At 41.9% G+C, this 25,779-nt stretch overlaps 1 protein-coding gene across 1 annotated transcript in view; it reads right to left on the bottom strand.

Moving 5' to 3' along the window:
• ripor1 (RHO family interacting cell polarization regulator 1) overlaps positions 1 to 17,104 on the bottom strand; it is a 94,603-nt gene extending 77,499 nt beyond the window's left edge. Inside the window, exon 1 of the mRNA XM_037767126.1 lies at positions 16,668 to 17,104. The gene's annotated coding sequence lies outside the window, so the exon portion shown is untranslated. The remainder of the gene's footprint in view (positions 1 to 16,667) is intronic.
• Positions 17,105 to 25,779: the final 8,675 nt, after the last annotated feature.

The raw sequence follows: 25,779 nt of genomic DNA, 5'->3' as shown, positions 1-25,779 counted from the left end.
TGATTTATATGATGATGCTGCTGCATTTCTTGCCTGGTTATGTACAAATATCACAGACTGTGATGTTTTCTTTAAAACATTGGCAGCAGAAAGCAGCCTTTTGTTTACCTTGGCTTCAACAGTTATTACATGTTAATGGATGTACACACAAATGTTGAAATTTTGATATCTACACTACAGTACATGCTGGCAACAGTCAGTGAGAGAGAGAGAGAGAAAGAGAGACCAAATTGCAGCAGTAAGGGAGGATTTCATAAACAGAAGAATCCAGAAAACTTCAGTGAAGATTCATGGAGGCTGGCACAGCGTGAGAATAAGAAAAAACATGGACCCACTGTCCATACCAATGGCAACACACGCGCACGCACGCACGCACGCACGCACGCACGCACGCACGCACGCACGCACGCACGCACGCACGCACGCACGCACGCACGCACGCACGCACGCACGCACGCACGCACGCACGCACGCACGCACGCACGCACACACACACACACACACACACACACACACACACACACACACACACACACACACACACACACACACACACACACACACACACACTTCTCTTCCTGTAACCTGTTCAGTAAAAGGTTACCAACAAATTAGTATTGGTTGATGCAGCAGAGGCCAAGATGTCCAGACTTTTAGTTCATAATATGGGCCTAGCTCTAAAAACACTGGATCCTACACTTCCCATAAAGCATTTTGAATAATCAGTTTGTTAGACCCTTACTGCTTGGTAAAGGCCCACATCTTTTAAAGTCCATGCACCAGTTTGTTATGCAGGCTTTCTTTAAACATTTCCTCTCAAGACAAACCTTTCTCAAACTTGATAAAACTCCTCCAAAGCCACAAAAGACGTTCTAAAACTGCTCCAATCCAACTTTTTCTCTCGTATTAAATTACTGATACATTGTAGCAACTCATTACGTAATAACTGCGCATAATGTAATAAAAGCTCATAATGTAATAATCAGCACATAATGTAATTAAACCTAGAGTGCATAACGTAATGACAGTTTTGTTCATAATGTAATACGTTTTTACATTATGAGAACATTATTACAATATAAACTCAGCAAAAAAGTTGAATAATGTAACAATTTAAAATAATTATGTGTGGAACAATTATGTTTTCACCGGCTTTGGTTAGTTTGTTTGTCTGTTAGCAATATTACTCCAAAAGTTCGTGATGGATTTGAATGACATTTTTTGGAGGGGTGGAGTGTGGCACAATGAACAATCCATTAGATTTTGGTGGCGAGCCTGAGCATTAAGACCACAGGGTATAACACATGAGCAGTGTAACTGATGTCGTGTTGATGACGCATGACCCCGCCTTTTTCCTCCTTCTGAGAGCAGAGAGATATGTGTGTATGGATGTGTGGCAAGACTTCGAGGTGCGGCGGTGAGAAAGAAAAAAGCGGTAGATGACGGGATGAGAGACAACGTAGTGTAACGTTATACAGACATAACAAGGCTCCTGAATGAGAGAGGCATCCGCCGATACGTTACACGGAAACACACCGTGTTAATAACTAGCCGACCACCTCACGGTACCGCCAGCCGTGAGCTGTGATCTGTTTTTAAAGTCAGGCACCTTGGCGGAGGTCTGCGCTCTCCGAGTGCCATTCTAGTTTCACATCCTAAGACTCACCAGTATATTAATTCAGCAGTATATTAATTCAGCATCATCTCCGTAAAAGTTCTCATTTAAAGCAATGGTTTGACATTTTTAAAAATAAATGTGAAAAGAACAATTCTTCTTTTTGCAGGGGGTTATGAGCCAAACTATTTCTTGGCTGGGACCAGCAGAGAATCAAGAACAGTGTTAAAGCCTTTCTATCTGGTTGTCTGTGTGACCTGTTTCCCATTCCTTGGTTAAAAATAACCTTATCCAGGGAATGTTAACAGAGCTCCACAATGTGCTGCTTCATACTTTTAGAATTTCACACTTAGACACTGGTGCCCTGGTCTGAAAAACCTCTGGTCCAATCTGTGTTGCTGATCTCCTGCAGCTGTTACAACCTACACCTTAACATACTAATACAGAAAGTCTGGCACTATCAAACAGAATCAGAATTGTGTTTATTGCCAGGTGTAAGAGATTTACACTACGAATTTGCTTTGGTTATGTTGGTGCAAGTCAAACAGTATAATAAAAAAAAATTAAATTTTAAGAATATAAAATATACAAAATAAGCTTTAAACAAAAATAAACATGATATATACAGATATTGCAAATATGCAAATAAACACAACCAGAAGTCATCAAATAAGACCGATATATTTAACATTTGCTAAACCCCTCCGCTGAACAGCTATTGTCCAATCATAGCTAAGCAACCACAACTAGCCACAGCAGGTCTATGAGATAACTACCTATTGTAGTAACCTAGTGTTACTTTCAGGCCAAGCACATGCTCTGTTGGAGCCAGTCCAGGGTGTTACCATATCAGAGATTAAGTAAATGTTAGGGGCTTTTGTCCTGCTCTTTATTGACCCGAGTTGGCAAAAATAGGTTAACAAATGTTTGCCTTAACAAAATTAAGGCGAACATAAACACTTCTTCATTGTCAAATCTTAATTGAAAGATTAGTTTTTCCACTCCAAAAATGCAGTATTTGGAAAAGAATACGGTTGGATTTCTGTGCCATTGTGTTCTTTAAAAATAATTAATAAATATAAAACACGTTACAGGGATTGTGCTGTTGCCCCTCTCCAGTTTCCAGTCTGTCACTGCTTGTGTGTCAGTGCTTCAGAGATGCTCACTGCATGGCTCTCATAAAGGTGACGCGTCTGCAAAACGTAGCTGAAATCCAGCGTCCTCCATGACTGTATAAGGCTGCATATCTTTCACTATAAACCTCCCCAAAGCTTTAGTAGTATTTTTGCCCTGTCTGAATCTGTTCGTAGAGGCTGTTTAAATGCTGCGGAGAGAAGGAGTTGCTCTTTCCTACCCGACTCTCTCCTCCTTGCGCTATCAACGGACACACCGGGGTGATGTCTTCATAAATGGTTCATCATATTGGAAGTGTTGCCGCTAGCACAAGCCACACGTGTTTCACAGTGCTCACACACAGTCGCCGTTTTATCCACCACTTTTTTCAGTCATTTTCATAGGAAACACTAAATCCTTAATGCTCCCATACAGCAGAGCGTAACGATGCTGGTGGATCCTCTAACTGGACTTTATCGTGTCCACTCGCCATTTCCTAAACTGACTGACAGCCGCACTCTGCTCTTCATCCTGAGAAGGAGGCTGGGTCACGCTTCATCAACGCGTCATATCTTTGGGGTACAACACATACGCAGTAAAATCTGGTCTGCGCTCGCCGAAATTGAGCCAATAGCAACGCACGGCCGCAGCTTCAGTTACATTGCGCATGTGTTATACCCCGTACCTCAAGACCCATGTCCGCCCGTGTCCCAGCCTCCTTCAATAGGCCTTGATTTCTAGTGTGACAATAAATGGGAGCCAAACTCTACATGAAAAAAATACACAATCGGCTTCATAACTTATTTCAAATGAACCAAACAATTCATACACGCCCCGAACTGTGACTAGCGAACCAAACAGTTCGGATTTTTTACCTGAACCGTTCCATCCCTAGTAGTTGCTCATTGGTCCATCTCATCCTTAAAACATTTTCTCGTTTGCAAGTGCAAACTGGAAAGCAAATTGTACAAACAATAAAGCTAAAGTCTGACATTTGTGTTGCTTGTCCAAGCATTATTTTCCATTGTAAGGCACACAGGCATTTTTATGCCTTTGATAGATAGTGATAATAGTGACGGATGAGGAGAGAGATGAGCAACAAAGGTCCACAACCAGATTCAAACCATGGACAGCGCGGTTCATGATCTATGTCTTAACCCATAAGTTAAGGGGGTACCTGTGATGATACATATTTCCTTATCATACTGTACTATAATAGGCCCTTGTCACAGCAGCCATGTATATCATAGCAAGGGCAACACAGGTGTGATTGATCAAATTAATTATTGGTGAATTCAAATGGGGTTGTGTTTATCTTGTTCATGAGTTGGGCCCATATGAACGCCCCCTCATGTCGTATTCACGACCTCGGAAGTGGAAAGTTGTGACGTGTTTTTTCATGTTGACAGAAATGGTGCAAGTTATGAAAGTTATTTTTTTTGGTGCATAATAAGTTAATATATTGTGATTTTTGCCGTATAATTGTTTATCTTCGTAGTTTTATAATAGGTCTGAGGAAAATGTTTATATTCCCAACGGCCTCATCTTACTCCTCTGTCATTATACCTTTGCATTTACTGCATTATGTTACCCACTTGCTAGCTTGCTAATACCCCTTTCACACTGAGGACTCAACCAGGGTTGAACCAGGGTTGATTGTGTGTATGAAAGGGTTAACCCGCGTTGATCGACTCACCTTTGCGATCCAGGTCAAGAGGTGGGTCGGACCAGGGTCGATTTTGATGTGAATTGCACGGACCAGGGTCGCTAACAAACGGGACGGGACAAACCTATTAAGTTTGCAAATGAGGGCGCAAAGTCCGTGACGCAACTGTCTCAGGTCGCCGTGGATCGTAAACAAACTGTGGGACAGCAGCGGGAATGTTTTCAGACACACTGGAGATGAACGACGGACGAGAACAACACGGATTTGTGGCGAGATATTGAAGTGCAGCCTCCTGGCCGTCCGCGGTGAGGAAGAAAAAAGTGGTAGATGAGAGGACGGTGAGAGACAACGTAGTGTAACGTTAAACGAACATAACAAGGCTGCTGAATGAGAGAGGCATCCGCCGATACGTTACACGGAAACACACCGCGTTAATAATAAGCCAACCACCTCGCGGTACCGCCAAGTGTACACGCATCTGTTTTTAAAGCATGTTTACACATCTTCTATTTGTAACGTTACCTTTTTTTTTTTTAACTTTTTATCTTTCAAAGTAAACCTTCAAAAAGATCCATGTCATCTGTTCTCTCTGTTATAAAGTAACAAACCCAGCCCTGGTTCATTACATTATCAAGTAATTAGCAAAAAATGAAATATAAAGTCATTTTAATATGGTTGGACAATCTCTTACATTATTCAACAGTTGCTATGTAGCAATGAGAGAGGCATCCGGATTGTTCAGCTGGACATGTGTCCAGCTGAACAACATTAGTAGGTCTACTATATGTAGTAAATCTTTGCTGGGATGGTAGAGTGAGTGAAATATACATTTCAGTCTTCAGAGGTGTCTAATCCATTAAATATAGCATATATTATCATATTGTATGGCACAATGTAGTCTGATATATGATAAATGGGTGCTGTAGATAGACAGAGGAAAAAAGGTTAATGTCGATGAATAGATCCTGTAAATCTGTATGTTTTTGCATACATTACAGCTCCAGACATACAACATAGTTCAACATTTTATGAAGCTAAAAATGCTGTGTGTACTATATTTACACTGTATCCCAAAAACATGCATCATTCTGTGACATTTTATGTTTTTGCTCAAATTGATGATGTCACCATCATTCCCTCTCTCTGTAATCCTCCAGAGGTGAAACCCCCCCGCCCATTTCTAACACCTGAGCTAATTGGTATGCATTGCTCCCGGGTGTGACCCAGGTTGTATCTGAATAGTCCTGATCAGTGTTCAACCCGGGTGGACTGGCTTGGTTTCAATTGACAAAAGAAGGATTGGAGGTTGGACCAGGGTAGGTTAACCCTGGTCCAACCCTGGTCATTGGTATGAAAGTGGTATAAATTGTTAGCCTCTGTGGCTTCTAGACGCCGACAGTAACGTTAATATTGCCGTTGCTTAGCAGCGGTGTTCTCACGACTTAACCACTTGAACGCCAAGCATATCGTGTACACGACTTCCCAGCTCATGAGTTTCATTTGATGGCACCAATCATATCATGTTTTTTCAAAAAATTCTTGAAAGTCAACTGAACTTGGTGCATGAACCAATTTCTGACCACTTATTTGCGCCAAGTAAGTGTATTACTATTTTCTTTGCTGGAAGGCGTTTTTTTTTTATTGTGAAGCAACAGCATGATGTGTTGATTTTGCTTTAACAAAAGCTAAATCAACACTCAATACTAATGTTGGGAAAGGTTATCTCCGTTAGCTCATGTTCTCCAGTAACACTTTACACTCTATCTCATACAGCCTGACTTTTAGGTGACTTGTAGCTTTTAGATTTTCAGGGACAAACCCTGAACTGAACTGTACTAGTTGATGAACACAAATCATTTTAATAATGTTTCATTCTGCTGAAGTAGAATGAACTTAATGAGCTGACAGACTGTTCCTACTTCACTAAGCATCACATGACTGGCTCTCTGAGTGAGTGAGTGAGTGAGTGTGTGAGTGAGTGAGTGTGTGTGTGTGTGTGTGTGTGTGTGTGTGTGGACCCCTGTGAAGTGGGGACTTTCTGGTTAATCTCCAGCTGGCCAATAAGCAGCTTAACTGTCACTGGAGTGCAGCAGGCTAATTACTAGTTTGTAGCCAGTCTAATATACTTCAGAGTCACACCATAACCATACTGGAAATATAACCTCTACATTAATAAATAAATTGGAAGATTTCAGTTATGTCTTCCAGTTAGGTTGGCAATGCATCAAATGTGGCAGTTTTACTTCCTATATTGAATATTAAACGTGTTATTAAACCTGAATGTTTCAAAAAGATCAGAATCTTTGCATCAATCTCTCAAATGACACAAGGTAGTTGAAGAATCCCTGCTTTAGGAGAGCACTGCTGATTGTACCTGGGTGTCTGTGACTCCACGGTGCTGCGGCCAGTGAGCAGGCTGCGCACGCAGGGAAACTGTGTCATTGGGTTAACCCTTGATGGAAGGTTAAGCTGCAGAATGGGCAGGTATAGAGACACACAGAGCAGATGCTGCATTGATGGTTTAATCTGTGACCACAACCTGTTGATAATGTTACATAAGTCTCAGACCAACACTGAGGTAACCACTGAGAATGGGTTACAAAATGTTCACAAGACTAGAGTCCTAAGGAATGCTCGCAGCCATGTGTGTAAAGCATCCTTTGGTTCCCTGAAGGGCACTATAAAAATGCAAGCTATTATTATTATTATTATTATTATCATCATCATCATCAACATATTTAGTACATCTGCAGGTTTCTGCTGCTACAGTTATGCAGGCAGGGCTGTGTACGTAGATGACTGATCTCATTCAACTTCAATCACTTATAATTGATTGGTTAACGGTGTATATCTGTGTAGTCTCGCGACACCACACAATCGAAAAGTCTCCGCCTCCCGATCTTCTTCTAAATGAAAAGTTGTTGCTAGAACGGCGGTGAGAAATGCGGACACATGGACATCTCCGTGACGTCACCCATAGGTTTCTGAAGAGCACTTGTGAAACTACAGTAAAAGTGGGTTGCTCTGGCCGTCCCCATCTTGGTTAACCCCAGGCTAATTCAAAAATGGGCAAAGAGGTGGATCATCGGCGTATCGCCCTACCGGAAATGCTGCTCTACCTGCATTCTCCTCCATAGTGAAGACGATGTTTGTTTTTCAGCCAATGAATATGTTTAACTGTTCCGGGGTGGCTGTGGCTCAGTGGGTAGATTGGGTCGTCCATTAACCGCAAGGTTGGCGGTATGAACCCCAGCTCTTAATGTGTGCATGTCGAAGTGTCCTTGAGCGAGACACTGAACCCCAAGTTCCCCGGGCGCTTTACAGCAGCCCACTGCTCCTAAGGATGGGTTAAATTCCATGCATGTATCAGTATGTATTAGGGATGTCAATCGATTCAAATATTTAATCGTGAAATTATTAATTATTAAATATTAATCTGAAAGAAATCATGTTCCTCTGTGTCCTCCGGTGCTTCTAACTTCAACCAAACAGTCAAACTAGGCAGCGCTGATCAAATATGAATCAATATTCTGTTACTGTAACGCCTATTTCTCTCCTCAAATGTTTTCAGAAACATCTTGTAGTGTACTGTTTAGCTGTAAAATGTGTATTTAATGTGTTTAGAGCCAGAGTGATGCTTCTTCACTCTATGCAACTCTCAGTGTTTTTGGCCTCAGCGGTGCCCTCTTTGCTTTGTATGCACTCTTCGTTACCACCACTTTTTTCAAACTGAGCATCGGATTCACCTGCCCAAGGATCAGCTCCAGTGTTACAGATACCTCTAATGCTTAGCATAGTTCATCAGACCTCTGTTGGTGCAGCGGAGGTGCCGCCTCAGAGATCCCCAGCAAAAAAAAAAGTTTAAAAAAATAATACCGCAACACAAAAGTTGGTCGTAGCTCTGCTTCAGCACGACATCATCCAACCAATCTCACACATGTAAGAGAACACATTGCAGGTAGAATACATTGTAGTGTGTACTGGGTAGTCTACCATTCAACTCACAAGCACTGACGAGAAGAAAATGACGCTGTGATAATTTTCCAGAGTTGTTTAGTCCGCCCTCAAAGAGTTCAAACAACCATTTGATAGGTTGGGATTTAATAAACCTTGAAAACTCATAATTTCATGATCTATAATACACATGCAGAACAATGGTGACATTGGTGGAACAAGGTTCATCCACTTATGCATTTGTTGCATAAGGATTCGTGTAAATACTGTATGTTATTCTCTCCCTATCTGTTGCATTGGCTTTGGTCCAGCCTCGTAATCCTTTTATAATCTCTCTTACCTGAACCACCAGAGGCGGAGAGGAGAACACACACACACAGAGAGAGAGAGAGAGAGAGGCAATCACTGTGACAAACGTATCAGGTCAAAAAAAGTTCTTAAATCAGACAGTGCAATGGCAAAGAAGAAGAGAATGGGCAGGGCAGATGAGATGAACAGGAATAAATGATCCAACAAGATGAGCAGGGTTTTTCCTGGGCTTAACTTCAGGCAGTCTGCTTTAGGTGATGACAAAGAGATCACTGATAACACTATTAATTAACAAGCATCATAAGGAATGAGTAATGCTGAAGCAGGAGAATGAGAGAGAATGAGCAGAGCTTCTGTGATGCAAATTTGTGGTAAATGCAAACTCAACATTTCCTGTAACTGCTTTTCAAAGCAAATGCCTTCCAGGGAAAGGAATAAGTAAGGTAGTTTCAACAGTTAACAGTTGCCCAGGACCAGTACTGAAAATAACAGCAACCAACCCACCAATGAGCAAACTTCCCTCAATCCCAGACGCACTTACGTTTAAAGATAGGAGGTCAGCAAAGGGCTAAACAGCTCTTTCAGTCTGTGCAATATATGATTACTGCAACAGCTCTGTCATTAGTGAAAAGAACCTGCATGAGTCACTCTGTATAGGACGCCACTGCATGGACGCGCTCGCTATGTGTGTGTCCGGCTGAGTCAGAGGTCATGTCAGGTAGCACTCTTGAGGTTTGATAATAACAATGATCCAACTTCAGTGTGTTTTCTTAAGGTTCCGCCCATGTGTGCTTACAGCTGATGACTATTCCAACGGGTTTGACCACAGACAAAAATAATTCATGTTTCACCCCAATGTTAACCACTGCTATTAAATATACTAATATATAACATTCTATCTATTTTATCAAAATGCTTCTCTCAAATCATCCATAAAGAATATCTCAAGTGCTGACTAGTTCTAAAATAATGAATGGCCAGACTTCTGATATCCTTTAATTTATCTCTTAAAGGTGGTAAATGGGAGATTGGGAGCATTTCTATTGCCTCTGCACGGCTCTCAACATGGCGACAGCTGAGTTGCCGGCTCACAGCTAACAGCGCTAACAGTGCAAACAACGGCAATAGTGCTGACAGAACTAACAGTGTTAACCTTGGGGGGGGTGCCATGCTTCCGCAATGACGCTGTCGGTCGAGACGGCATTATCAGCTGTAAACGCCGTTTCAGAGCATTGCAGAGCGACAGCCGTGAGCTAGCCAGTGGTGCACGCTCAGATGCACTAACATGCACTAAAAGGCACGCGCGGCCGGCCCTGCTATGTCAACAAAGCACAGAGGAGCTTGGATTACAACACACACAGATGGAGAGAGACTTCATTCTCTGCTCAGGTAGACATTACTCCTCCATATGTTTAGTTGTTTGCTGCTATATTAATGCTCTGGATATCGTATAGAGAAGTTTTAATATTTTCTCTTTATGTGTTGCCTGACTTGGCTGCCTCAAGACAAGTCAAGTCAATTTGTATCTATGTAGCGCCAAATCACACTTTTCATATAGAGCAGGTTTAGACTGTACTCTTTAATTTTCAGAGACCCAACATTCCCCCACGAGCAAGCATCTGGGTGACAGTGGCAAGGAAAAACTCCCCTTTAAAAAGGAAGAAACCTTGAGCAGAACCTAGCTCTGAGAGGGTGGCTATCTGCCTCGACCGGTTGAGGGAGGGAGGGAGGGAGGGAGGGCGGGAGAGAGAGAGAGAGAGAGACACACACAGAGATGCACAGCAACAATGACAAGACCAATAACGACTATAAAAATAATAGAATATAATTGACATGATAATAATAATGGCTAGATGGTTAGTTCAACAATACCTCCCAAAACTACCTGACAAAATCCAAAGCTTGAAAGCTTACGTTTACGTGCATTCAATTTTGAAAACCACTGGTCAGAATTTTATGAGAAGAGCTGCTCTGCGTCACTCAATCCACAGACTGAGTTATGTGTTCCACTCTCTAGCAACGCCACCATCACTCCACGAAGCAGAGGCTTGTGCAGAAGCAGAGTTTTTGTGATTTACAGCCGATGAGATATCTAAGTGTCTTTCAAAACTGGGTTAAATGTTATTGAAAGGTTGTAGTTTTTAGACTTCTAGATTACATATTGTATGTGTTACGTCTACACCCAGCTAAAACAAATACAGTCTAATTCAACAACACTGTGATAAATCATGCTCTAATGTTCAGATTGTGTCAAATATGTTTAGAGAGGTGATGCAGTTTGCGATGCTGTTGAATTGTATTGCATCATACTGAATGTTGTTTTTAATATTCCCTGATTGATATAAATACAGTGTGCAAAATATTAGAAACACCTCTAACTACAATGGCACTCGGAGAGCGCAGACCTTCGCCAAGCTGCCCGAGTACGATTGCCTCCCCGCCCTCCCCTTCTCCGTTCAGCTTGCGCCATCATCCACGTGTATTTTATTTTTGTTTATGTTGAGATCAGCTGTACGTAGCGGAGAATCCTAAAACACTTCATTCAAACTGGACAGAAACAAAATAAAACTCACCTAAACCGTCGTCGTTACTCTTTCCAACAATCACCAAGTGTGCTTTGGTCAAACTCAACTGTAATTTCATAGAGTTTAATGTAAAAAAATTATCCGGATCGCCAAACAAACAAACCAGCGGCGGTGAAAACATAACCTCCTTCATGACCCTTGGCCTTGGCGGAGGTAATAAACTGACACATGAGTGTATATTTCAACATGTAGCAGGTTCTACAAGATCTCCTTTGACATATCTGTCAGCAGAAGCTGCACAAAAGTGAAATTCTTTGCATACTCTACAGTGTTATTGTGCAGGTTTAGAAGTGATACTAGAACTGTTTGGTTACTTGCACCTACAACCAACATAGTCCTAAAGGTACCTCCATTATTTTACACCCCCACGACTAAACATGCTCAGTCAGTCATTTACTCCCATTAGAACTTTAATAGTCCAGACTGGCACGTGTGTGTGTGTGTGTGTGTGTGTGTGTGTGTGTGTGTGTGTGTGTGTGTGTGTGTGTGTGTGTGTGTGTGTGTGTGTGTGTGTGTGTGCATGTCTATATAAGTGTTTCTATGCCTGTGTTTGAGAGTTTGTGTGTGTTAATTGGCGGTTTGTCCAGCTCTTCGAGGAAGTCTACTCCAGCAGAGGAAGTCATTAACTTCAAAGGACCATGTGTAAGTGAGGGACAGAGGGCTAAGGCTGTCTAAAAAACCAGAATGTATGCTGGGTAAAGGCAGGTTGCTCTTTGGGCCTCAGAGCAGGTTTATTGTCCGCCAACACATGTACATACACACACACGCTTCAAACTGCCACTCTCAGTTTTCACTGGATACTCTTTCCTCTTTACTATCAGCTGGAACAACATGAACATAATGCAGAAGAAGAAAGACAAGCCAGACTCAAAGGCAAGGTGACAAGTTTGCTGTCATATAGGAGCGAGACATGAGAATCAGTGAAATGGGGATAATCCATCCTAAGCATTTAGGAGCAGTGGGCTGATGTAAAGCACCCGGGAGCAACTTAGTGTTCAGTGGACTCAAGGACACTGCGACAAGCAGACAGCAGGAGCCGGGGAACGAACCACCAACCTTGCGGTTCAGCTACAGCTGCCCCGTTCATGTTGCTCAAGTGTTCGTTGACATAGTGATGTAGTTATGTTGGCAAGAATACGTTTTTTCTTCTACTTTTTAGATGGAACGGAACAGGAATTTTTGGGAGAGAGAAATTGTCGGAATGGTAGTTCCGTGAGCTAGCCAGTGGGACGCACACACGGACACAACTTCTATTCACATGACAGGTATCGAATGAGTACTCTATAGGTATTGGATGGGACTATTGCGCATGCGCACAGCACGATGTTGATGCTGAAACGATACACTGTGCAGCCCTAGTTTACGTTGTCTACACATTTCATTTGTCATCCAAACTGTATGCTTCTTTCTACATAGTATGTATACAGTATATACAGTATTAGTACCTCCTATTAATACACTAATCGAGTACAACATTGAGGAGTTCTCAGTAAATGAGTCATCTTAGACCGACTGCGATCCTTACTTTTCATTCTCAGTTTCTGTTTCGATCATTCTCTTCACCAGATGGAACTGTGAGGGTTTGAAAAGTTCATTTGTTTGACTTTGAAGCAAAAGGAGCTGCAGTCTGCACATCCTATGACTGCATCACCAGCTCTGAACCACTATGAAAGCAATGTGCCTTTGAGCAGAGTACAAAGATGACAAGCATCCATGATTATGTTGTAGCTATCATATCTATCTTGCCAAACATTTTCCAGATTTGACACCTGAGGACTGTACTACAAAGCGAGTTCAACATAACCGTCTTATCTTCTCGTTATCTGGCTTCACTAACCCTAACAACCAAGATCACGCTAAACGGTGCTACGACGCTGGTTATCACATCGGTAAATCAACCCAGGGTTTCTCAGTCTGGCTACGAGCGCGTTCACATGAACTGGGCGGTGTTTGCAGCATATAACCAATCACAGACATGGACACGTCTACAGACTTGCAGACAGACAGGTAGAGAGGCACATTTTACAAAGGAAGAGCAAACTATATTGGACAAATACGAAGACGTTAAATACATAATCCAGACTACAAGTAGGAAGGCTGGCAAAAGAATGCCGATGTGTGTGAATGCATAAATTAACAGACTTATTAATTTAATGGAACACTCAAAAGTCAGATAAAGTCATCTAAATGGGACAGTGATTTTATAAATATCTTATAAAATAGAAGTGTAATGGATGAATAGACCACACTTGTTTATGCCCTTTGACACATACTGTATAAGGCCTGTGTGACTATTTCAGCCTTCTTTCAGCTGCGTCCCCGTCTCCGGCGGTGTGAAACGGACTTGAGATCAAGTAAAAAAAGAAATATAAAAACATAATTCAAAGCGGTAAACACCCCCAGCATACAGCCAACTGTCCTTTCTGCATTTGTCAGTTTAAACTGTGTTGCATGTAGTCTGGATTATGACTTAAACTTCTTCATATTTGTGTAATATTACCATACAATCTGCGCACTGAGCTCTGATTGGTCAGCAGGCGCTGCTTTTATACGAGTCGCTCCGGAGCAGGTTATGTGTTCAGCATAAGTTACCATGGCGATCTACCCTGGTAAGAAGGGAACCACCTTCGTAACCCTGAAGATAACTCGATAACCGTAAATCCTGCTTCGTAGTACAGGCCTCTGAATGTGTAACGTGCAATAAGCATGTCAAACAAGCACACAGATAAGGTTGAAAATGAGCACCACAATCCATAAAGTTCCATCTTGCTTTATGGTTGAATTCAATAAATGTTGATTGAAATGAGAATCACATGAGTGAGTACAGTGTCTGCCCTCTGCTCCGTATCCGTTTCATACAGCTTGTTAGCTCAGACCTTATTATTAGCTGAATTAGGTCTTCTAGTGGTGAGAACCATGCGACGGCACAATGGATTTACTGTTCACTTGGCTCAGAGAGAGCAACACAGAGGGAGCGTGCATGTGGTTTTCGAAGGGGCATTCCCACAGTCAGCCTCAGCCGAGTTTGTTTTTGTCACCTATTACAGCAACATTTGGAACAGAATCAAACAGGACTGTGTGTGTGTGTGTGTGTGTGTGTGTGTTTGTTTCTGCAGGCAGAGTGCTACTACTGGAGTATGTGCTGTATTTCAAAGCTATGCCAAGAATGCTGTCACTCCATCTGGAGACAGATAGCTTGTCGGGTATCATAACATAGGTGGTGGGGGGGTGCAAAATGAAATGATTAATTTAGTCTAAATATGTCAGAGTTTATGACGAATCCCCATCACAAGATACCAGAGCCCAAAGTGATGTATTCTGTTTGCTTATTTGATCTGACCAACAATCCAAAATATTCCATTTACAATTATTTGAAATGAAAAAAAAAGCAGCAAATCCTCACATTTGAGAGAGTGGGAACAGATCATTTTTGGCATTTCTTTTAATTGATAAATCATTTAAAGGTTTATAATAGTCACCTAATGTAAATCACCATCAGTGTTCTATTTCATCAGCCCCCTGAATGTAAACTGCACACAACATAATTAAATTGTAAGGCAAATCTAAAGTGTAAGGGAAAGGCCACATTCCAGATGTTACATCCCTACATATTTATATTTTCTTTTAGTATACATATTGTTTTAAATTCTAATGTTTATATAGTGCTATTTCTTATTTGATGAATTTGATGATGGAGGAAAAATAAGGCTATTTAAAGTAGTTATGAGAGTCTGCCTAATATTTGTTTTCCATGGAAAGGGACATCTGTCAAATGTTGGTAAATCAAATATGGTCCTTTTTAGATAATTGTGACCCAACTATATTGATTTTCATTTTGACAACTAAAAATGGAACTCGGAGAGCGCAGACCTCCGCCAAGCTGCCCTAGTACGATTGCCCCCCCACCCCTCTCCGTTCAGGCTGCGCCATCATCCACGTGTATTGTTGTTTATGTTGAGATCAGCTGTACGTAGCGGAGCATCGTAAAACACTTCATTCAAACTAACAGAAACAAAATAAAAGTCACCTAAACCGTCGTCGTTACTCTTTCCAATAATCATCAAGTGTGCTTTGGTCCAACTCAACTGTAATTTCACCGAGTTTAATGTGAAAAAACGCCAAATCTACATGTGTGTCCCACCACCCCACCGCTCTCTCTCTGTCTCTCTCTCTCTGAAGGAGAGAGGCGGGGTCAGGCGTCAGCAAAGCATCATCAGTTACACTGTGCATGTGTTATACCCAGAGGTCTTAATGTTCTGGCTGATCGGAATCCTTAAAAAAATTCCTGAATCCGGATCATGATCTGGATCGCCACCAAAATCTAATGGATTGTTCATTGTGCCACACCCCACCCCTCCAAAAAAATTCATTAAAATCCATTGCAGACTTTTGGAGTATTCCTGCTAACAGACAAACAAACAAACCAACGCCGGTGAAAACATAACCTCCTTCCTAGGCCTTTGGCCTTGGCAGAGGAAATAAAAAGAAAAATGTTTAGTTGGTTGTTGCAGTGTTAACTGATGTGACTTTTAAGAAATGCAGTTAAATGCAAGCTTTTGTGAGTGAGCTATGCCCTAATCAGTTTGAAAAGTTCTAAAAAATAAAGTCCATCTACCATATAACACTTAATAATAACACAAATAAAATGGGCAAATTTAGAAACAATAGACAATAACATCTTGTACATGATAACAACTATAAATGACTTAATTCAGTGATAAAATAGTTTATCCCAACTCTACTAAAATGGTCCACAAATACACACATAACAGCAACCTTATTGTTATTGTTATCTGAATCTCTCATTTCCATATGCAAAGACACAACAACATCATGTCTATAGCTCCACACTGCACTAATGCTCCCAGTCTGTCCTCTGAAGCTTTGGTCATGCAAACTTGGACACTGTCCTTAACCACATCTCATGCACAAACACACTTTTCCATTTCTAACCCAGTGAACACTGCACGACACATACTTCTTGGTATATATATATATATATTTTCGGCCAAACAGCAGGTTTATGTGAATGCAAAGCAGTCCTGTGTGTATGTGTTCTTTGCTCCCTCTCACTGTGACTTTATGTTTTGTTGGAAGAACAGAAGATAGAATCAAACCCACAAGGTGACATCTCATTGCCACCGCTGAACGGAAGCTGCAGCATTAACAGATCTGTTTGTCGGGTTTGTCTCTCTGGTTTTTCCACAGAGAGGAGGACAGAGGACGGGACTGCAGCAGCAGAGAGGCTGCTAGAGAGACAACCACTAACCGAGACAGGGAAGATGTCCCGGGCTAACCTAACAGCTATAAGCCCCCTAACCAACCACACACAGGAGGTTAACGGTGACTAAGCCAGAGAAGATAAACGGGATAAACACCGTAGCTAGTTAGACATTAGGAGAGCTTTTTAAATGAACCAACGTACATGTTTGCTGCGGTGTCCCGGTGTCCTGGTGTCCTCTCCTTTCCCAGCTGACACAAAGTCTGTCCTTTCTCCAGATAAGAGAAACAGAGAGGCTCCTGAGAGGAATAAAGCAGTCAGTGTAGTTCCGAGTCCAGCTCCTCTCTCACTCCATCAGTGTTGGTGTTAACAGCGTCTTGTCTGGTTAATAAAACGTTGGTTCAGTGAACAGATTTCTCGCATGCAGCCAGCAGAGCAACGTTCACTTAATCAGCGTCAAGCTCACCGCGTTTAATGTGACAGCTTCCGGTCGGCACTTTCAAATTAAAACCGCTTGTTCAAACTATAGTCACCTACATCCGGCCAACACTGGCTGCTCATTCGGGTTGGTAATGCAAACGTAAAATGTTATTGGGTAAAATTGTATCGGCTGGCCATTAGACTACAGCTGAAGTAGGCCAGATTGGAGCAAATTAAAAAATATTTTTTATAAAACAGTCGTTATATCCTGACAGTAGTACACGAGACAGGTAATCTGAAAAAAAACATGTGCCTCTATGTCCTTCGGTGCTCCCAATGGCATCTGCAAGATTTCACAGACCGGAGGAAAACAACCAATCAGAGCTGATCTGGAGTCTGCCGTCCAGCTTCTGTCTATGAGAGCCAGCTGTCAATCACTAGGGAACTCCGACCAAATGGTCAAACTAGGCAGCGCTGATCAAATATGAATCAATAATATGTTACGTTAATGTCTATTTCTCTCCTCAAATGTTTTCAGAATCATCTTGAAGTGATCTGTTTAGCTGTAAAATGAGAACGTCTGTGACCCGGCAGCCATGTTGTGATCTGTTGAGGGAATACCAAGCACCGCCCACTAGCCGGAGCACAGCCAATAGGAACGCTCTCTCTCTGAAATGACCTGTGATTGGTCAAAGTCTCCCGTCACAGGCTAGATTTTCTAAAGCCTGAAAACAGAGCCATGAGGAGGTGCAGAAGTCTAGTTTTCTCTCAGAACACTTGAATTACAATATGCTGAAAGGTTATTATGGAATTTTTGCCCAATGATGCCAAAACATTGTTGCCTATTGAAGCTTTAAGGTGATTGATTTGCTTACATGGTTCATGACCAAGTGGCAACCTCCAGTTCTGAAAAGTGAAGCCAATGCTGAAGTGCCGTAAACCTGCATTCTTTTTAACAGCCAGCAGGGGACGACTCCTCTGGTTGCAAAAAGAAGTCTGACTGTCTAGAAGTCTATGAGGAAATGAGCCTACGTCTCACTGGATTTATTACCTCAGTAAACATTGTAAACATGAGTTTATGGTTTCAATTGCTAGTTTCAAGTCATCTTCAATACAGCATGATGTTCATTTAGTAAATTATGCTCCCATTTAGAGTCAAATAGACCATAAAGCAGAGGATGCATGTTTTTGTTTACAACTTTAACCCTTTCACAGTGTGTTTTCAGTTCATCGAAGTTAATTGTAACATTTGTTTACCTAACAATGTCTTATTCTGTGTTCGGTTGTGCTTAGCTCCACCCTCTTTTGTCACTTCTGGTTGCCAAAAGACAAAATGGCGACGGGATGCCTACTTTAGGAGAAACAAAATTTAGATTGTGACTTTGCACTCGGTGGCTCATACCACGGTTTCACAAGCGTGTCAGACAACCTATACGGTGGCCTTCAGGTGATGTAAAATTGTGAAATGCCCTCTTTAGAGCCAGTGTCCATTTCTGGGACTGAAGGTACCATGTGCATGAAGCTGTCATGTGTTGTCTGGAATGCATGCCGTAAGTGATATGTACTTAAAGGCGACAGGATACACTGCAAAGTGAGTGGGAAGAACCGGGGGTTCAACATGTCCTTTTAGCCCTGGAACCCCATAACTGGTTAATTTGTCCTTGTTCACGGTGTGGAAGAACTGGGAGTAAACAGAGCCCAGCAACTAATTTTCCCCTGGGGCTTCCTATCAGGTTAATGCAACTATGCTAAGCAGCATTTTAAATATAAGACTGGAAATATAAAACAGTAACAACACATTTCTTTCTACATAGTTATGAGTAGACAAGACTTTACACAGATCATTTTTTTAGGATTAGCCTGACTATGGATCCATCAAACGGTGGTGCATTTTGTGTGCTCCCCTCAATAAATAGTAAAATAGAAAAGGTGGTCTTAATTGGTGGTCTTTTTTTTTCTAGTATGGGATTTTCTAATTAAAGAGATAACCTAAGAAAAATGTTGGTCAAATAATTTTACATATTCAGTAACTGACTGAAGACACATTTCTGTGTGATTTAAAATCCTGCATTTATTTTTGTAAAATTTAAGTTCTGTGTTTTCTTTACTTGACCTTGTTGAGGAAACACCACATGAGAGGGATGTTAAAAAAGAATTCAGGTTGTACTAGATCGCCATCTGCTGGACATTTGAAAGTAGGAGCTGCCACCAGACTATATGTCATACTTTACTTTAATACCCCCTATTTATGGTATTAAAATACCATATTTGAATGCAGGCTAATAGAAACAAGTGTCTATGTTAGTGTTTGTGATATTGTCATTTATCATTGTGTCATTTATTATTATGTGATAGTGATGATTTGGGAGATTTGTGTCACATGTATATGGTACGTCATGTAAAGGGAGCTGTAAATACAGTGGCCGTGTTTCCTCCCTGCAGTTTCTCTATCTGTCCGTTCTGGTTTTCTTCTCTCTTAAAATGCTTCCTAGGTATCATGGTTGCTGAGGGGGTGACCTTGATGTTTAAGAAATGAGACAGCTTGCAGGTTGTATGGACACTCACAAGCAAACTTTAGTATGCCAGAGTGCATTAGATTAAGGTACTTAATTATATTGATTGTTTTGTACTTGGTAGCTGTGACTGACTTTTGGGCATCCTAGTGAGGATCCCCATCTTAAGGGAGGCGGTGTGACGACCTCTCTCTCTTACTGTACTGACTGAGTGCTTTGCTGCAGCCTTTGCAGATCCAGGGAGTAGCTGGTTGGTGTAACTGGGAAGGTCGTCTGTTGTACCTGCCCATCTGGACTGGGCTGCCGAGAAGCCATAAAAGGACTGCCTTCTGACAGTCTCACTCTCTCAGCTGGGCCTGCTGCATCTACCTCACCATTCTTTCTCTGTTTGGTTTGTCACACCAGCCAACACACATTACACCATATTTTCACTCATGCACACACTACTGACATGACTGATTTCTCTCCTACTTACACACCCCACCAGTTAGTTGATATGTTTGTTAATTTGAGTTAAATAAATTACTTGATATTGATATATCTATGTGGTCTCCCTTTCTGTTGCCAGCCTTGAGCCAGGTGGTAACAACGGCACTCATAGTTAATATAATCAGCTGTTCACCTGGGTGCCACAGGGCAGCTGACGGAGATTTATCAAACAGAATTCACAGAACAGGGTATGAGGTGGGTTTTCTTTGGGTGAAGAAGGAAATGAGGAAGCAGATTACTTGGCAAAGAATGCTGCTCTTGTGGATAAAGTAGAAAAAAACAACAATACAATACGGACCATCAGAATATACATCAATCATAAACAAGACAGTCAAAGAAATGTGGCAGAGAAAAGATGATAGAAAAGAAACAGTAATCATAACCTGGTTGAGGCTGCAGGGCATTGTGGGCTCAGGAGTGGGTTGGCTTTGATTGGGAAACATCCAGATGGTCAGTGTGAGTGTGGAGACTCAGAGACGGGGAGACACATCCTCACCCAGAGCAAGAACTACTCACATCAAAGGAGAAAGCTGTTCAGAGACCTGGGAGCATCTGGAGGAACTGTTTTTACCCTGAACACATTACTCAACCTGGATAACTGGACAAAAATGAAGAAACTGATGGAGTATGTGCACAGTATTGGACTAGCCTATACAAAATAATTTAAGTAACTGTTAAGAGAATCATTTAATAAACAGTAGAGGGCAGCAATACGCCATAGCAGCATCTAGTCTGCTAAATCCAATGAAGAAGAAGAAGCAGGGTTAGGGGCTGGTGTCGAAAAGTCCTTTTTCTCTTAGGAAGGTTCCTAATGGAGTAAAATGACCCGGAAGTATCTCAGTAGCAGCCATGATAAGAGCTGTTTGAACTCTCCAAATGTCAGGGAAAGGAGCTTCAATGCTTCCTTTCTTATCTCCTTTAGCATAGGATACACTGGACCATCTTTTAGCAAAGGAAAAGAGAGAATAACATCCCACAATTCCTTGCGGCCGCAGCATATAAAGCAACGCACCGTTTGGCCGTTCATAATAACAAACGATATGTTTATCTTGCATATTATTTTCATACACTAATTGGGATTCATGTTTAATATGAGTGGACAGTGACAACCATTTAGTTTCACTTTAATTCTAATTAACTATTTATTTTGAACGTGTAACAAATACCTAAGTAAAAAACAAAACAAGAATAACAAATAAAATGAACAGTAAACAATCAATTAACAAATAATCAACATAAATAAATATTACATGTCCAAAAAGAAGTTGGAAGAAATATATGGTCCTATCCCTTGTCCATAACCCGAACAATTAACTCAATATTTATCATGTATTTCTTTGTTTATTTCAATTCCAACCTTGGTAATGAAGTGATATTTTTCACCGGTTGTCCACATTTAAGGTCAGATGATCCTTTAATATATGTTGATGTAAAGCGTTACAGCAGCAGAAAGAGCTGTGGTCTCTCTCTTTCACACACCGCGGGTGAAGGAGCCTGTCATTAAAATGAACGCACGGGGGGGAAGCAGAACCTTTTGTAGTCCATTTTCAGAACATTGTAGTTTCACCACGGCAGACTCACGTCACTAACATCCGCCGCCGTCGCATCATAATTACGGAGCCTAGTGAAAGAGCAGTCGGATTCTCTTAACACCACGGTTGTCTGTTCCTCAGTCCTTCTGAATTCTCATCTTTCCTTGACCTCATGACGTTTTCCATCGAGGTCAAGGAAAGGTGATTAGGAAAAGACGTTAGGACGTAATTTTTTTACTTTTCGACCGCAGCCAGGGTTTGGTTAAGACCGCTCTTGGGATAGAGATGGTTAGGTTTAGGCATTGAAAACAAATAATTAGGTTTAGGATAGGTGTAAGGTAGGATGGTCTTCTTCCAGGGTCCTACTCTTGCATTTTAATGAGGGAAGAGAAGAGAGGGGATAGGGGAGAGAGAGGGAAGAGAGAGAGGGAAGGCGCTGAGAGCATGAATGCAACAGAGACCCTCTGAATGTTTTGTTTCTTCACAACTACAGTTGCTGTTGACGCTGGTAGGAAAAATAAATTGCTCAAAAACAGTCCCAAGAAGTGTGTCTCAACCTTATACACAACACAACGCATAAGCAGACCTACTACACATGGACCAGGTCAGTGTGTAATTAATGTTCTGATATAGATAGAACTGCTGTCTGCCTATAATTACTACATACTGGAGGTCCAGTGCTTTACATTGGATATATGTCAAAATGTGTGTGTGCGTGTGTGTGTGTGTACAATGAGAGGCTTATTCTTTTCACGATCTATGTAGCTGATGTCATAATGACGTTGCATTGTTGACAACAAGAGGAGAGCATGAAGAAGAAGACAAGAATGGAGTAAAGCGGGAGAAGACAGAGAGGAGAAAAAGGAAAAAGGACAGGAGAGGAGGAAAAGAAAGGAGGAAAAGAGAGAGGTGAGGGGGAGGACAGGAACAGGAAAAGGGGAGAGAAGAAAAGGGTGGAGGAAAGGAGAGGAGAAGATGGGTGGAGATAACCTTCTCAGGTTGTCTGTAATTACTGTTCAGCAGTAGTTGTCTTTACTGTATAATCACTGTGTGTGAGAAGAGAGAGAGCGAGAGAGAAGAGAAAGTGTGTTGAGGTGTCAAAATGTTGAATCATTAATTACTGCACACTTGGTCTGAACATGTATTGAGGGACCACAAACCTCCTATAGCCTACATAACACTGAGAACATTGGTCCTGGGTTTTTGTTAGCGTTTGTGTCCTGTTTTAGTTTGAAAGTCCTTTCCCCCGTGTCTTGTCTGGTTTTACTTCCGCCTTTGTTTGTTTCCCGCTTTTTTGATTATCTGCCCTGCCCTGATCAGTTTCACCTGTCCCTCATTAGTCCTGCACTCGCCTCACCTCCTGCTCACCTGTTCTCACTTCCCCCGTTAGTCAGTCACTATTTATACCACCTCAGTTCCTTTGTCGGTTCATCTTTTGTCATGCACGGAGTCTTGTTTGTGCTGTTACCTGCCAGCATTTTGGATTTTCAATGCCTGTTCTGTTCCAACACCTGACACATTCAACATATTTGCATTCTGTAATTACCTTTCTATGTATTCCTGCTTTGGATTCAGATTGCCTCCACACGCTCAAGGCATTCACAGGAAACAACACAGCATGTAATCCTGCAGTACTGTTTGTAATTTTATCTCATCCTTATCAACCTCAGTTTGCAACCCGGTCTCACTGCCAACTCGTCAAATACCCCACGCCGTCCGTGGTCCGTCCAAAAGTAACTCAAGAGGGGTACCCCGTGCGTCGGTCTCTGATGCCGAAGGGCAATGACCAAGCAGCGGTATTTGATCAGGTTGGGAGTGAGAATGTGTTGCACATTTCTAACATTTCAACATTTTCTACTTCTGCTGCTTCACATTAAAACTGATGAAACAGGGGTGGCTTTTATTGTGAAGCAGTCACAGGCACACAGTTTGTCCAAAATGTGTAATTTCTTGTCAGCAGATTTTTTTTGTCAGTCAGCATTTTAATTTTTTGCAAGGGAGTAATTGAAAAAGAAGAAGCAACCACAGTGAGCTGTTGGATTAAGAGGTGACAGGCTGCAGGTGAGGTAGCAAACTCTTTTCTTTCTGTGCTATGCTGCTGTGTTGAAAACTACTCGTGCCATGTGCATCATGAAATCAGATCAAGGTTGCAATTCTTATTGACTATTAAAACTGTGAACAGATAGATCACAGGTTATTTTAAGAAATATTAAATACTCTGCTTTGAAGAGTAATTTGTGTCTTATATCAGAGTACCAGAGTATTTTGCATCTCCAGTGGTAATGTTGATGAGCTATCAATTATGATCTATTTTTTTCTTTTTATTTTCATGTTTTTTTTTTTTAGATAATCATGGGTTCTTCTTTGGTCTGCAATTTAAAACAATCTGATTACAGAAGCTTGATTGTTTAATCCCTATTGATATACTCTTGGTTTCTGTTTTTTTTTTTTTTCACGTGGGCGTTAATGTTGAATGCTTTCACACTCAACCAGTATTGACTCAATTGGTCTTACATGTCTTTTCATTAAATGAAGAGGCCCCCCACAGGTATAATTTGGGAATGAGAACCCTCCAAAGCATGTGGTTAATAAAGCTGCTGAAAGGACCACTTTGACATCTTGAAAAAAAGCTTCCCCACTACCCAAGATTGCTGGTGAGCCCTTCAAATAAAATAATTTCTCTTTCAATCCATCACAAACTAGAAGATGGCCTCTGTCATGTAATGAAAAGCTCAGACGTCTTCAGAAGCAATCACAGTCTAACATCATATAAGCTATCTACTGCGACACCACAGAGTGATGAGCCTCTTAAAAGCCTGAACTGGTGGCGAGACTCCAATGCCCCCAACGGTAAAATAATTAGTGTTATAGCTCACACTCTCTGTTTTTATAAAATCTCTGAATAATGAATATCCTATCTGTATCCCTAGGATGCCAGACTCAAGGAGAATCACTATACCCGGAAACCAAATCATTCACCCTACTGTGCCCACATGAGGGTCTCCACACTGCCACCAGAAACATATATTGGTCAGGATTTTACACTCTAGAGGCTCAAAGGGGTCCTTCACCAACGCCTCGAGCACCAATGTCAGTTCTCACTGCGGGGAGGAGGCACGCACCACTAATAATAATAGGCCTCCGTCGGTCAGGGTGTGACCATGGTTGGCGCATCCTACGGATCTGGCTGTCTGGTACAGCGTCTTTTTTGACTGAAAAGCCCTATGCGAGATTGGCAGTCTCGATCACAGAGGTCGCATCTGTGTTTGGTTTCTGGTCTGCCTGCGTTGATGCGTTCTTTCCTGCGGGCCCTCTTGTCTGCCGCTGTGTCCTTCAGTTTTTGTTCCCCTGTCATGAGGTGTCGGTGCAAGGTGCTTCTCCACCTTGTGCGGTCAACCACAAGAGCCTCCTAGGACTCGGTGTCGATGTCTAGGGCCTTCATGTCTCGCTTGCAGACATATTTGAAGCACAGGTGGGGGCGGCCTGTTGTTCTGCTCCCAGTTGCCCGTTCTCCATAGAGGAGGTCTTTGGGGATGTGACCATCCTCCATGCGACATACGTGGCCCGAGCCAGCGCAGCCTGCTCTGTCTGAGCTGAGTGTGCATGCTGGTGAGGCCAGCGTGGGTCAGAACCTCGGTGTTGCTTGTTTTGTCTTGCCAGGATATGCCCAGGATGCGGCGGAGGCTTCTTAGATGGAAGGAGTTGAGTTTTCTCTCCTGTCTGCTGTAGGTTGTCCACGTCTCGCTGCCGTACAGCAGTGTACTGACCACGCAGGCGTTGTATATGATTATTCCTGTATCCCATATTATGTAGAACAATCTTAATACTGCTTCAAGTGCATTGTCTTTCATATGAGCTAATACGTTATAACAGATTCTATCTCCCTGGTGAGGTTTCCAGAGCTTTCGATTTTGCTCTCTTAAATGGTAAATCTAGCTCTTCTCCTGATGTAGACCTTCTTTCTGTATCTCCTGGGTTTTATGCAATGGTATTGTCTATAGACAGCTTAGCTTTCAGGGATACATTGCTTTGGATCTTTACAAATGTCTTTGCGAGCAGTTCTGCCTTATCTACACTACTAACTGCATTTGTGTTACTGCCCGTCAGCACTGGTATACCAAAGTTGGTCTTTATGCCACTCATTCTCCTAATCATTCCCCATACATCCAACAGCTAAGTTTCTCTCCCAATTTTATTGCAGTATTGTCTCCAGTATGTACGTTTTGCTGATCTAATTGTTTTCCGAACTGTTGCCAATTAAGTGCTAAAGGGCTTTTAGCTGTCTAAATTCTCTATTTCTACTTTTAATTGCTTTACTTCAACTATCATCCCACCGTGGCACACTCTTTTTACATTTGCCAC

The sequence above is a fragment of the Sebastes umbrosus genome, chromosome 4 (assembly GCF_015220745.1).
Source record: "Sebastes umbrosus isolate fSebUmb1 chromosome 4, fSebUmb1.pri, whole genome shotgun sequence".
Lineage (NCBI taxonomy): Eukaryota > Metazoa > Chordata > Actinopteri > Perciformes > Sebastidae > Sebastes > Sebastes umbrosus.
Note: the sequence above shows the minus strand (reverse complement) of the source record. Positions and strands in the feature narration are given on the sequence as shown.